The sequence below is a fragment of the Thalassophryne amazonica genome, chromosome 6 (assembly GCF_902500255.1).
Source record: "Thalassophryne amazonica chromosome 6, fThaAma1.1, whole genome shotgun sequence".
In the NCBI taxonomy this organism is placed as follows: Eukaryota; Metazoa; Chordata; class Actinopteri; order Batrachoidiformes; family Batrachoididae; genus Thalassophryne; species Thalassophryne amazonica.
In genome coordinates this window covers 30,170,125-30,183,966 of record NC_047108.1, presented here as the reverse complement: position 1 = coordinate 30,183,966, position 13,842 = coordinate 30,170,125, and the positions used below count along the sequence as shown (strand labels likewise).

The window sequence follows — 13,842 nt, the reverse complement described above, 5'->3', positions numbered from 1 at the left end:
TTTAATTCTGCTTCTTTTTAAACATATTCATATGTTTGTTTAATAATTTCTTAAAATTAATTGGCTTCAAAATTCATCACTAAATTCCAATCAGATTTATTTACTTAAAGTCTTTAAGCTTCATCTCGCTTTCTTCCAAAGTCTCATAGTAAGAAAATTGTTTCCATGAATGAACTTATTTAATCACTGTCCACAAAAATGCCAGTAAACTGTTCAGTTCTTTTATACTTGTAAATAAATTGTAAATATTTCTGCTGGGGTTCATTTTGTGTTCAGACGGAAACCCTTGGTCAACCGTATCGTGTGAATTCACTTTCAGATCAGAGACTGATTAAATTAAATTGAGACTGATTAATTAATTTGAGACTGATAAATTAATTAATGTTTAAATTAAAGTACCTATGCTTCAAATAGGTGGTTCCCAGAGTAATAATTAAATAATAAGTATTAAACCCTAAATTAATTATTTTGGTGACTCATTATATGGGGCCTAGTCCCATCTAGTTCAATTTGGGAGTTTAACTACTTATTCATTACATTCGCTATATATCTAATGTGGCTCCGTGTGGAAGTTCTAATAAATAAATTACACTACATCTAATGGTTCTCCGTGTGAGGCCTGAATATCTGTAAATTTACTACATGCTACATACCTGACGTTTTTGTGCATACGCATGCTTTGTACATGAGGCCCCAGATCTCTAATGACTTGGAACTTCATTCTTCTGCAAAGGTATTGACATCACCAAACACTTTTTTCAGCAACCTCATGACAGCATAATTTCTTCCCAGGTGTCTCTCGATCTTAAAAGCCTGAAGAAACAAGTAAGTGTTTCTACAAGTTCAACACTTTCATGGAATACACTAGCACCTCTGATGGCTGACTCCAGGGAATCATTAAAAGTCTGGGTCTTCATCTTGATCCAGGACAATTGCAAATCCAGACACTCTGATTCTTTACTCAGATTCTCAATTGTTGCAATCATTGATTCCTCAAAGATCACAGTATTGTCCGTGAAGGCCAGTACTGACGTTCCTCACCGACGTGGTCACTCAAGCCAGTGGTTTCCACCACTCCACACAACACCTAGGTCAGGCAGTATAGGAGCCAGAACACATCCCTGACAAATGCCAAACTTTACTGGGAAGACATTAGAGACTCTGCTTGTTTGGAGATTCTATATAAAATATTGATTGCAATTATTCAAAAAAGTAAAATCTAATGTACATTATTCTTTTCTAAAATGATCATTTATTCTGCAAAGGAGGTGTGCATGTTGTTGCACAGAAAGCACATGTAAGCTACGATGACCAAATGTCCTGTTTTTCCTGGGACATTTCCTGGGACATGTTTTCATGTCCTGTCCTGGTTGTCCTGGGTTTTTTTTTTTTTTTAAGAAAGTGATGAAAATGTCCTGGTTTTCATTGTTTTTCATCTTTGAGCATCTTTGAGTAAACTTCAAGTACCTTTTTTTTTCATTTTCATTTTGGTTTTCAGTAATCAAAATATAGTCACCCTAATGTAAGCAGGAATGCTACAAAGGTTAAATTGTACTGTAATTGTATTTTGAGCATCTTAAAAATAAAAGCAGGTACAGTATTATCGTACAGATTGTTTTCAGAGTGAATGACGTCTTAATAGGATATGAAACATGCAGTTCATATCTTTTATTTTGTTGTCACTGTGTGGTTCGGTGACTGACTGCTTGAATGCTTATTGGAACTCTTTTGTGCTTGTGTTAGAGGAACAGTGCAATTCTACTGGCACAACACAGTGTATTGCAATTGATAACATTGTTATATTCTTTTATAGAACACATTCTGGTCTGAGCACTGCCTTGATTTGTTTTATTCTCCAGGTTAATGTTGTGCATCCAGTGCCTACAAACTACACTCTCATTCTGCGATGTACTTTGATGTTCTCTGATACTGAGGTCCTCTTTCAGCCCGCCAAGCGAGTGCTGATTTATGTCAAGTCTGTTGATGTAGCAGCTAATGAAATCGAAGTAAAAAGCTTCTCACACAACATGCTTTTGAATGCATACACAGTCACCCCACTTCCTACACATACTCATTTTCTCCATTTCCCACACACACTGATGTGTAAGGTATCATCCTGTGTGCACTGTTAGAAAGTCTCCATATATACATACATACATACAGATTTCCCCATAAATTCTGTGCCTTATCTATAGCCTTTCCATGTTTACTGGCTACTGAGTCTTCCATTTCTCCTTTGAAGGCTTAAAGGTCTGCATAATCAGGGAAATTCCTCAGTCTGTCAGGACTTCCAAGGTTTTGCTAGTTCTCAGGTATCAAAATAGGATACATGTACAGTATGCAGTAAACCCTGTTGTCTCAAATGTTTTTGCAGATATAATTTGCATCCTGCACAAATCACCACATCCAAAGGCCGAGAGTTGACAGTGCTGACAAAAAAAATGTTGGCATGAATGTGTTTTACAGTTAACGTGTCTTTCAAAGCAAAACATTGTTTCCTCTTGCGGTTGTGTGAAATTAGATTTTGTCATGAACCAAAGTGTCAGTGGAAACTGAGCAATAATTTATTTATTGGGGAAACAATTGTAACTGCAGTGTTGAGTAATGATGCAGTCTCAATTTGGAACATCTCACATTGCAGCTCAAAAAATAGCAAATAATATTATCAGAATCCCCCCCCCCCCCCCCCATATTAATACAATAACATGCTTTTGGAGAGCAGTATGCATTTTCTGAGTCCCTCCGTTCATGCCCTATCATCCAAAATGACCAATATTCACCCGAGTTGGACGAGGGCGAATATCGGTCATTTTGGACGATAAGGCGTGGACGGAGGGACTCAGAAAATACATACAGCAGGACAACTGCATGTTATTTGCATTATTATCACTTACTGAGATACACAAGACGTGGAATCACATTAACAATATTTAATGTCATTTCAAAACGCACGACACCCAGCAAACGCATACATAAAAAGTTGGCTCACTTTAACGTTTGTCGTGTTGGCTGGTACCGTGCTGCTCTCCAAATTCGGCAGGGTGTCCTCATCAAGCTGGCTGCTTTGGCTGCTGTTCATTGTCGTACTATCCATGAGAAAATCATCCAGACCAACACACACTTCTCGTCTTTTCATGTATCGTCTGCGAACAGTTCTTGGGTTGCGCATGATATGACATCATCACTTTATGCACTGCAGCAGGTATAGACAGGTAGCGTAAATGTAAATCTATGCTACCGGCATAGATACCGACCTCAGTAAGTGATAATAATGATCAATGTCAGTCTTTATCACGATATACAATTTAATAACACTATGCAGGGGTGGTGCCCATGTGTTTAATGCGCTTGGTTTCAATGTGGAAAGTCTCCACCTAATGTGAAGTTGCATGAAGAAGGGCATCTGGCGTAAAATGTGTGCCAAATCAACATGCAGATCCACCTTGGATCTGCTGTGCCGTCCCTGAGTGAAAAGAAGTCCCAGTTTGTGGAGACAGCTAGATACCTTTGGTACCTGGTCCCTTCCTCAGAGGATTGTTGAATGACTTAGGGAGAATGAGTTGAGAAGTAACACTTCACATGATGAGGTATTGTCAGCAATTAAACTTTAGTCATGTGGTACATTTCCCAGAGAAAAAGGAAGAAGCTGAAAAAACTTACTTACAGATATACCTACCTCTGATAGGCATGCAGTCAAAAATAGTTGATGCTGAGCCAGTCATCACTTGGTTTTGTCTTTATTTATTTTTTTAATCATTTTATCTTTAGTTTCATTATTTTTGCACACAAACTGAATGAAGGCAAAGGTGGAGTAAGTTCCTCCTTTCACTGCCACCATTAGTATGGGATCAATGTGAAGCATTTTATGTTTTAGAACACAGCACACAGGCCTTATGTTCCTCTCTAATATGTAGTTTTTTGTTTTTCTTTTTCGTGGTTTTAATCTCTCCATGCCCTGATGCATTACGTAGCTGCTGCCTCACTGTGCCTCACTGTCAGAAGGTGTTGCTATTCAGTTAATCACTGTGGTTTTATACAAAAAAATAGGTAGTCTTTCTATTTTGTCATGTTTGTATTTGTTTATGTGGTATCTTTCTATATAACAATACTCTCCCTCATTCTTATTGTTAATCTCATTATCTGTTGGCACTGTTGGGATGTTAACATCACTGGTACCAGAAGGCTTGTGGCTGATTCTCCAGACAACTGTGAACCACCAAATGTTGGTGAGATTGCAAAGCCAGTGAAACAGCTGGGAGTGGGGAAAGCTCCAGGGACATGTGGCATTAGAGCTGAGCTCTTTCATGTTGTGGAGATACTGTCTCCTTGCACTTCAAACAATCTTTGTTTAAATCTGGAAGACAGGTATCATCCCTAGAGAAGGGAAGGAAGGACTTGTTGTCCCAATCAGAAAAGGAAAGGGTAACTGCAAGATTTGTAGCCACTATGGGGGTATTACACTGCTCTCTGTCCGGGGGAAGGTGCTTGCATGGATTATTCTTAATAGGATTCAGTTCCAGCAACTTGCTGCCCAGTGACCACAACAGTCTGGCTTCATGTCCACAAAGTATTGACCACATGCTAGCTGTGTGAGCATTCATAGAATGAACGGCTAAATATCGGCAGTGCTTCTTTGCAGCTGATGTTGAGTTTCGTAATGTTTGATTCAGTTGAATGGACTGAGAATTCATGGGATCCCTAAGAAGTTACTTGACATCATGGTCAGCCTATACACAGGTCGTGTGAGTGCTGTACAGAGTGGAGGCAGAGAGTCTGAGTTTTTCTTAGTGAAAACTTCTGTTCATCAAGGATGTGTGCTGGCTCCTACACTGTTCAGTGCTTGCATGGATTGGGTTTTAGGTTGGCTTGTTGAAACCAGTGACCAGCAACTGTTAATGAAGAAAAGTTTTCTGACCTTGACTTTATTTATGCTTCTGTGATCTATGCAGAGTCAATGGATACCCTGATTGAAGCATTTGAGAAGCTGAGTGAGGAATTGGAGTGTCTTAGATTCATAGTGGAGTAGGGTTGGCTATTGAGAACCGGTTCTTTTCTAGTATCATTAAGAAATGATTTGATCCACCGATATCAATAGTCTTTTTGCTTAACGATTCCCTTATCGGTCCTTCAGAGCTGCTGTTGTTTTTGAGTGTGTTTGTCGGGAAAATTATCATTTTTCTACCTTGATTACAGACCCTGTAGTGGCTCTGTAATCAACAGCTTCTGCAGCGAGACTCCAGTTTGAAGTGTAAACCAATGAAGCAATGCTTTGATCCACTGGTTCGTTGGTTCTTTGGTTCATTGCTCTTCAGAAGCGGCAAGTCCGCTTCTTAACACCTCTCAAAACCATTAAAATATCGTGAGTCACTTTTGTGTGGATTAAAGTCACTAACTGGGAGACTCTTGTTTTGTTGCGGTCAAGAAATGAGAATTGTCCTCCGTTCCATTGGCACAGCTCTAAACGCTGCTCTTGGCTCTCTACTACTGAAACAGAGTCTGTTCAGAATTAATAACTTCAAAATGAACGGCTGCTTTAAACAAAATGACACCTCTTTACAAATGTTGTAACACAGAAAAGAAACTACAATCGACTAAAACATTTTTCCTCCTAAAATGAGACGTCCTGCATTCTTTATTAATTACATCCTGAAGTGCAGCATGGCCAGCTGCAAGAGCTCAGCTCAGATGTATGGAAAGACATTTGTGCCAATAATGTCTGAAAGGAAATGCATTTGACAAAAACTACAGATTTTGTTTATTTCTATTTATGTCCAGAGATCAAGGATCCACCATGTAGAGTTTATTATGTCCAGAGTTTAAGGATTCAGTAACCGTTTCAGTTTAATATTTATTTACTTTAAGACTCAATAAAATGTTGCTCAATTTCAATTCAATTTCAATTTAATCAGCTTAGCACCAAATCACAACAAAAGCTGTCTCAAGGCACCTCACACAGAACAGTTCAACATAAAAAATTAAAATAAATAAATACAAATTAAAAAATTCAAATACATAATTAAAAACAGAAGTAAAAGAATAAAACAAATACAAAAATAAAACATATTCATGCAGTAATCCTTACCTTTACTCTGACTTTGTGTTACAATTCAGAGTATGAACCGAAGCTATTTCATGTTTTTTTTATTTGTTTGTTTGTTTGGGTTTTTTTTTTTTTTGTGGTCAACTTCATTTCATTTGTTGACATACAGCCATTATTGCATTAAAACCTGCAACACATTCCAAAAAAGGTTGAAATACTAAATAATTTACCATTTTAGAATTTATGCCATTCCTTCTCACAACACACTGTTGCACACTGTGCGTGACCCACCAGCGTGTGGATACGCTCTTACACTTACCAACTCAACCATCTGCTGCCTTGTGGATTGAGCCTCTCAAGGCAAAAGCTCAGAGAAGGAAAACTCCTACCTCAAACCACTGCCTTGTGGCACATCCAGTCACGGGAAAGGCTTTGTGCCAGGTGAAGGTGAAACGGAGTGGTTGCTCGTAAACTTCATCAGACATGAGGAATAGAGATATACACTCTAAAAAAATGAACCGCTGTCTCAATGAGTAAAAAGTGATGTAACAATTTGCATTGATTTTTTTTTTTTTTTTTTTCTTCAATTTAACTCGAGAAGTCTTGGGGTATTAACTCAGTTGACAGTTGAAATAACTTTATAAAATCTATATAAATTGTTACGTCAGTTTTTCTCATTGAGACAGCAGTTCCTTTTTTAGAGTGTTGTTAAGTTTGAACATAGGCTCTATCAGCCTCATAGCATCTGCATCAATTCAGTGTCAGGACTCTGTGTCCTGCTGTGCTGAAATTCTCCAGAGATTCAATGAATTCCTAAAGCCTGGCTCAGCAGGGAGCTGCCAGCTTGTCCTTTTGATATGCTCTTTGGTTCACACATTTCTTTCCAGTCACGCTTAAAATTCATTTGATCAGATTTTATATGTGAAAGTGCAGCCACTTATCTTCTGTGGAAAATAAATGACCGAGGTATCTCAGATTTGTGACAGAATTGCAGATTTAAGGAACCTGATGCAGGATGGAGAGAAGTGTTGAAGTCCATATCAAAGTTGAGGCAGCACGGTGGTTTAGTGGTCAACACTGTTGCCTCGCAGCAAGAACGTCATGGGATCGATTCTCAGCCGTGACCTTTCTGTGTGGAGTTTGCATGTTCTCCCAGTGTTTCTGTGGGTTTCCTCCGTGTGCTCCGGTTTCCTCCCACGTTTAAAGACATTGGAGGAAACTTTATAATTGCCCAGGTCTCCCTTGCAATCTCAATCTCAATGGGACTAACCTGGTTAAATAAAGGTTAATTTAAAAAAGAAAAAGTTATTTGTTTACCAAATATTTATCCGCTGACTTAATAGGCAGGGAGAAAGCAGGAAACAAAGGTCAAGGTCACAAGCAGAGGTTGGGCAATTGGCAAGCAAGGTGTCCAGGAGAAGCTGAGGTCAGAGTCGGGTTGGCAGGTAGAAGTTTAGGATCCAGCCAAGCCATCAATAATGAACGCAGGAAAACAAAGCAAACTGATGACACCGCTGAATGACCCAGCTGATGGTGTGGACGCCAAGTGTGTGTGGTCTCTTTGATGAGTGTCAAAAAGTCTTGAAGATAAATTGTAGGTCCAGTTGCTTTAGAGTGGTTGCTGGAAATGTCCCACCTCAACAAAAGAGGTCCACCATGAACATCCGCTCTAACACTCGAACATAGCCTGGGAGTCTGATCTACACCTCATTGTTGTTGATAGAATTACTAACTGTGGACATCAAGCTGGTGCATATGTCATGTTGTAGTGCCTTATAATTTATTAAGATGATCACAGGGTGCTAAAATGATTATCAGGTCCCTTTCTAAATACTTTGTCCCTTTAAATAAGTAAATGTTTAAAGTTGTTGTGGTGGTGTACAGAGATCAACCTGTCCAGATCTGGATATTCAAACTTCTCTCAGGAGTGAAGTTGATGCCAGCACTCAGTTTTTCTGTTTAGGCTCAGAATCCTGTTGTGAGCAGCATTAAATGGAGATTTGTTTGTGCATTGATCTGTAAGATGTGTTAAGATGAGACAGGGGGTGATTGAGAAATTTTGATTCACACCTAGGGAAAGTAGGACGTGGTTCTCCGTTATTTGCATTCAGAGAAACCAACATTTTGCGAGGATGTGTGAAGTTTTGACTCACTGGGTGCAATTCTGAGAAATGTTGGTTTCTCACAATGCTAAAGACGGAGAACCACGTCCTACTTTTTTTTTGGGTCAGGCTCAAAACGTCTCAGTCGCCCCTCATATATTCTTCACCAACCTTTCTGCTCACAAATGTGTAAATTTAGAATTTTCCAAAATGTTGTCCAAAATTTAAAAAAAAAAGTTCATTATTCATTTCAACAATCATCTCACATTTCAGATATTTTCTGACCTGCTGGTGTGTTGTTCACCTAATCTTTAGTAGTGTTGAGTCTCATTCTCCAACACACAGACGCACAAAGGTTTTCAGAAAAGTAACACACCTGCTATTTACATGCAAATAAGCTGACTAGAGGATGAAAGTGTTAAGCCTCGGTCCCACCGAATAATGAAGGCTGAAGAAGGAGCCACGCATGGGTGTGGGATGATTATTTGAAGAATGACCCAGGTTTTCATCTTAACACGTATCCACTATGAAGGTGCCACTATGTGCCTCTCTGTACCCCGCATGTGCCGCGTAGCAGCCTCTAGTGAGCCACGACCGACCTGTCATTACAGCCTCGAATGGCTCGCATCAGCCACACTAAGCCACGTAGTGCCATGATAGCGCCATGATAGCGCCATGATAACGCCATGTTGGCGCATATTTAGGCATGAGTTTGGTCCAAACCTCCAGCCCCCCCACACCTGGTCCCTTCAAAGTGTTTTTTTTTTTTTTTTTACGCAGTCCAAAAATAGACACTCCATCACAGTTCCGCAGTTGTGCGTTGTGCGCCAGGCTGCAGTCCACCTGTAATGCACCAGACCAGCTAGACCCGAACCACAGGTTCCTGGAGAACCGCCTCTGTGCTCCTCGCTGGCTCCGCGGCTCTCTGGCTTTTTTTTTTTTTTTTTTTTTTTTTTTTTTGTGGCTTTAAACACACAAAACTTTATGTTTGTCCATTTATTTCTGCAAAATTGCTCTTTTGCGCGCACGCTGCTGTTGTCCTTTCATGGACAGCCGCCTCTCTGCTCTTTCTGGCTTCCTTTCCCTGGCTTTATGCACAATCATTTTTACAACATGATTCCACTTTTGACTTTGTGTTCGTCTGTTTATTTCTGCAAAAGCGCTCTTTTGCGCGCGGTGCCGTTCTCCATACAGAATGAAGTGGCCGTTTTATTATATACACCTGTGGATCATTTTCAATATATATATTTCTTTATTTCTTCCGCAGCTTACAAGTCACCATGATACAACTTTTAACTTTGTGTTATGTCTTCAAAATCGCTGTTTTGCGCGCTCTCCACCTGTGCTGCCGCACAGCTCTTAGCTGCTCCACTGGAGTTATTATCTTCCATGGCTTTAAACACACATCCACTTTCACGCAGTCACCCAAATTTTAACTTTGTGTTCGTCCAATATTGACTGAAATATCACTCTTTTGTGAGCTGGCGTTCTGCCTAAATGCTCGTTTGAAACGTGATGAGTCACTACTGCCTCAGTGCGTCACTGCACACACACAGCGGAGCTCATGTGATACATTAATTCCAGAAGTGATTACAGGTATTTTCGGCATCCAAGGTTTGACAGAAAATGCTTAATCCGCTACAAAATAATTATTTTATATAGAGTCCAGTGCACAGAGCAGGTGGAATTTGGTGCGCAAAGAGGAGACCCGCTCCAAAAATAGCCTCTCGGTTCCTGCCTCAGTGCGCGCACACAGTGATCCATTAACAAGATATTAAATCAACATACTTTTACATACAACAGACATCAACATACAGGCATACTTTTATAGCAAGGAACTGTTTTATCAAGCTATAAAAAAAACATTAAAAATAATTACCTTAAGCTGCTCAAAATACATTCCATATGGAGCAGGAAAGAGAGGAAAAAAAGTGTCCAGATGAAACAGTCCCCTGTGATGCCAGAAGTGATTAGAAGTGTTTTCACCATCCAAGGTTTGGCAGAAAATGATTAATCCACTACAAAATATATAGAGTCCAGCGCACAGAGCAGGTGCAATTGTGTGTGCAAGAGGAGGAGCCGCTCCAAAAATAGCCTCTGAGGTCCTGCGAAGGTGCCAGGCACACGGATAATGGACTTTTTGCAGACTCGTAAGCACCATGCAAATGCCTCTAAGCCGTCGCAGTAACTCGAACACAAACTGCGCCACGCTGTTGTTGCTAAATTTTGAACATCTTGAAATTAGCGCCACGCTCAGAGAGGAGCCTCGTTAACTGAAGATAATGCCTCTAAGAGCCACTCTGAGCCACTATAATGCCACGATAGCTCACGAAACAAAAAAAACAGGGTGCGTGGCTCCTTCTTCACTCCTTCTTCACTCGGTGGGACCGAGGCTTTATTTGTAACAGTGTTCACCACAGACCAGATCCAGTTCTTCTGCTTCAGATTCATTTGGACAAACCAAAGTGAGATACATTCACGTTCAGGTGGTTGTGGAAAATTTTAATTATTTTGTCAACTATCTGCTCAGGATGTGAGTAAACTTGTTCTTTTGGAGGTCTTACACATCACAGCTATGTTCCAGCCATAGATTGTTGTTAGGCATGTTCTGGTCACCTTATTAGACACTTACTAGGGCTGTGGAACTGTCTGCACATCATACTTTATTGGCATCGCTGTCATTTTGTAACGCAGTTCTGTTGCAGCCATAGAAGCCAGCAGCTTATACTTTTGTGACAGCTTTGAGTAGATGGAAGCTTGCAGCGTACTGTACCTCCACCCAACTGCAAACTAACTGGAAGTCTAATTGTCTACAGTAACAGACGTGTGGGTGTGCGGCAACTTTGAAGAAAGATGTAAAGCTTTTTGTCTGCTGTATAATTACATATCCAAAAAAAACCCCACCCATATTTAGAGAATTTGTATTCTGTGACTCAGTTCTGTACTGTAAACTAAACTCTCAGTCAGCAGAATGTGACACTCATTATATTTTATACGTATTCTCAACACCAGGCAGCAAAAATGATTTTGTTGTCCAAACACTTTTTCTGCCTTGTGGTGGTTGTGTTTTCACTCATGACTGTTGGTTTCTCATCAGCATTATTCAAAAAATAATTATGTGAATTTCTCAACACTGGTGACTGGTAATTTAATTAAAACCTAGTGCACTGGTGGCTGAGGGTCACCCAGGCTGGGATGTCTGCCTCTCTGTCTCCATACTAGTGGCTTGTATGTACTTTGGTAGAAGTAAATCTTTGACAAATAAACACCTGAATTAACAAACTGATCACAGGAGGATTTTCTGGAAAAGACTGTGCCAGATTTCAACTGCCGTTTCCCAGAAGGTGCATGGGGAGCCAAGATTCAATCCTTTTTCTTCTTGTACAATCCTTCTCCACTCCAACATGAAGCTGTGAATGTGGATGCAACAGGAAAATGTTGCACCATCCCCGGTTTCTCCAATCACATCCACAGCACCCTATGATTACTTCAGAGTTGTCTGGGTGTATCTCAATCTTGGTGGCTTCCCACACTTTTCTTCTCTCAACCTTTGGAAGCTTCTTGCTTTACACAGATGTACCGCACATTACCACATTGTTTGTATTTCTTAATGATTGTGTGTGCTCTCATTACCACCCCTCCACCACACACACGCCCACAGCATTTTGGGAGAATTAAAGGTCCAAGTGGAGAGAGCTGATGGGCACTTTGTCTGACCACAGGCAGCAGTAGCCTTGATGGTCACCAGACGCAGTGTCGCAGACTGAAACCGAATGGGCCCCTCTAAAAATTGGTCCGCCCTGCCTTCACTGCGCATGCGCCATTTTTGTGCGTCTTGAGTGTTTCGCTAATTATCACCTTGTTTCTGCTTACAACTGCACTCCAGGCATCATCTACCTCAGCGGCAGATATCTGAAGCTTTTGTACAACAATCATTTCTACATAAATTCAGCATTATTTCATAAGAAAAGATGGGGGAAGCAATCAGAGCACCACAGTCACCCTGCTCAGAGTGCCTCATTGGACCGACATCTCTGCTATTTTGGCCTTGTGGGATAGCTCGCGCCCACAGATTGAGCTCGCCGGACTACTTTTGCCACCCTGCTCAGCGTGCCGCTCTCATGGGAGTGACAACACACAGAATGTGTCTCCTCCCAGATAGATCTCTACAGCTTCTTCTTCTGACTTTAACCCAAGTCTTTCACCGCCAACTGTAAATGGTAAGCAAAACATTCCAATCGTATCTTTCTGAACTCTTCCACATCAGACTCCATCATGTCAGTGTTTACAATGTGCTTGATAACAGGTGAAGTTGCTCATAAACTTTAAATATTTATTATGACCACTCTTAAAACTTCAGTTATCTTTATAATTTTATTACTGGTAAATTTTAGAATTAATTTCGATGAGATATACTCATTATGTCACAGGAACTACTTTTTGCGCAGGAATTCATCAAGCATGTCGGCCGCGGGCGTGTACTAACACAGAATACCCAGAAACTGGACAGTTGTTCAGCCGTAACGAGAGCATCCACTTTTAGCTTGCCATGAGCTAAGCCAGTGGCACTCGTGAGAGTGTGCACCGCAGTAGCACGAGCTGCTAGCTGCTGCGTTCACTACGCCTCCATCATATCAAAGCGTCACCGATTATCGCTTCATTTCTGCTTAAAACAGCTTCGTTTCTGCTTAAAACTGGCTTTAGAATGATTTAGGAGGTTTTACCTTGTCATCTGATGGTTAATAATCACATTATTCCCTTTGATCGCTTTGGGTGTAGAGAGTCGGTCTCAGATGAACTGCTGTGGTCCCAAATGACACATGCGCAGTGAAGGCAGGGCAGACCAGTTATTATTTCTGCAGTTTGGTCTGCGACACTGGTCTTTGGAAAAGGAAGATGCTGACATACAAAATACATATAAATTCAGCCACACCTAATTCTAGCTTTCAACATCCCTTCAGCATCACCAACCATCCAGCAGATGACAGTGTTCACCGGGTGGCAGACAGGTTACTGAAGTAAAGCAAAGTTGTTTTTGATCTGGTCCACTAAAGTCCATGTTCATTATATGCCCTTTTAATTTAGAGATATTCAAGATGAGAGCATTCATATATATACACTCAACAAAAATATAAACGCAACACTTTTGGTTTTGCTCCCATTTTGTATGAGATGAACTCAAAGATCTAAAACTTTTTCCACATACACAATATCACCATTTCCCTCAAATATTGTTCACAAACCAGTCGAAATCTGTGATAGTGAGCACTTCTCCTTTGCTGAGATAATCCATCCCACCTCACAGGTGTGCCATATCAAGATGCTGATTAGACACCATGATTAGTGCACAGGTGTGCCTTAGACTCTTGACCTCCTTATACAAGTGAATCCATTCATGAGAAAAGGTATTTAAGGGGGCCATTTACAAATGTTTCCCGTCTTTGCATCTCTTCTAATGATTGGCAACATGGAAGCCTCTAAACAACTCTCAAATGACCTGAAAACAAAGATTGTTCAACATCTTGGTTTAGGGGAAGGATACAAAAAGCTATCTCAGAGATGTCAACTGTTAGCTTCCACTGTGAGGAACATAGTGAGGAAATGGAAGACAACAGGCACAGTACTAGTTAAGGCCCAGAGTGGCAGCCCAAGAAAAATATCAGATAAGCTGAAGTGAAGGATGGTGAGAACATTCATAGT

At 40.5% G+C, this 13,842-nt stretch overlaps 1 protein-coding gene across 1 annotated transcript in view; it reads left to right on the top strand.

The window, feature by feature from the left end:
* Positions 1–13,842, top strand: part of nphp4 (nephronophthisis 4) — an 804,312-nt gene that overhangs the window by 576,491 nt on the left and 213,979 nt on the right. The window lies entirely within an intron of this gene.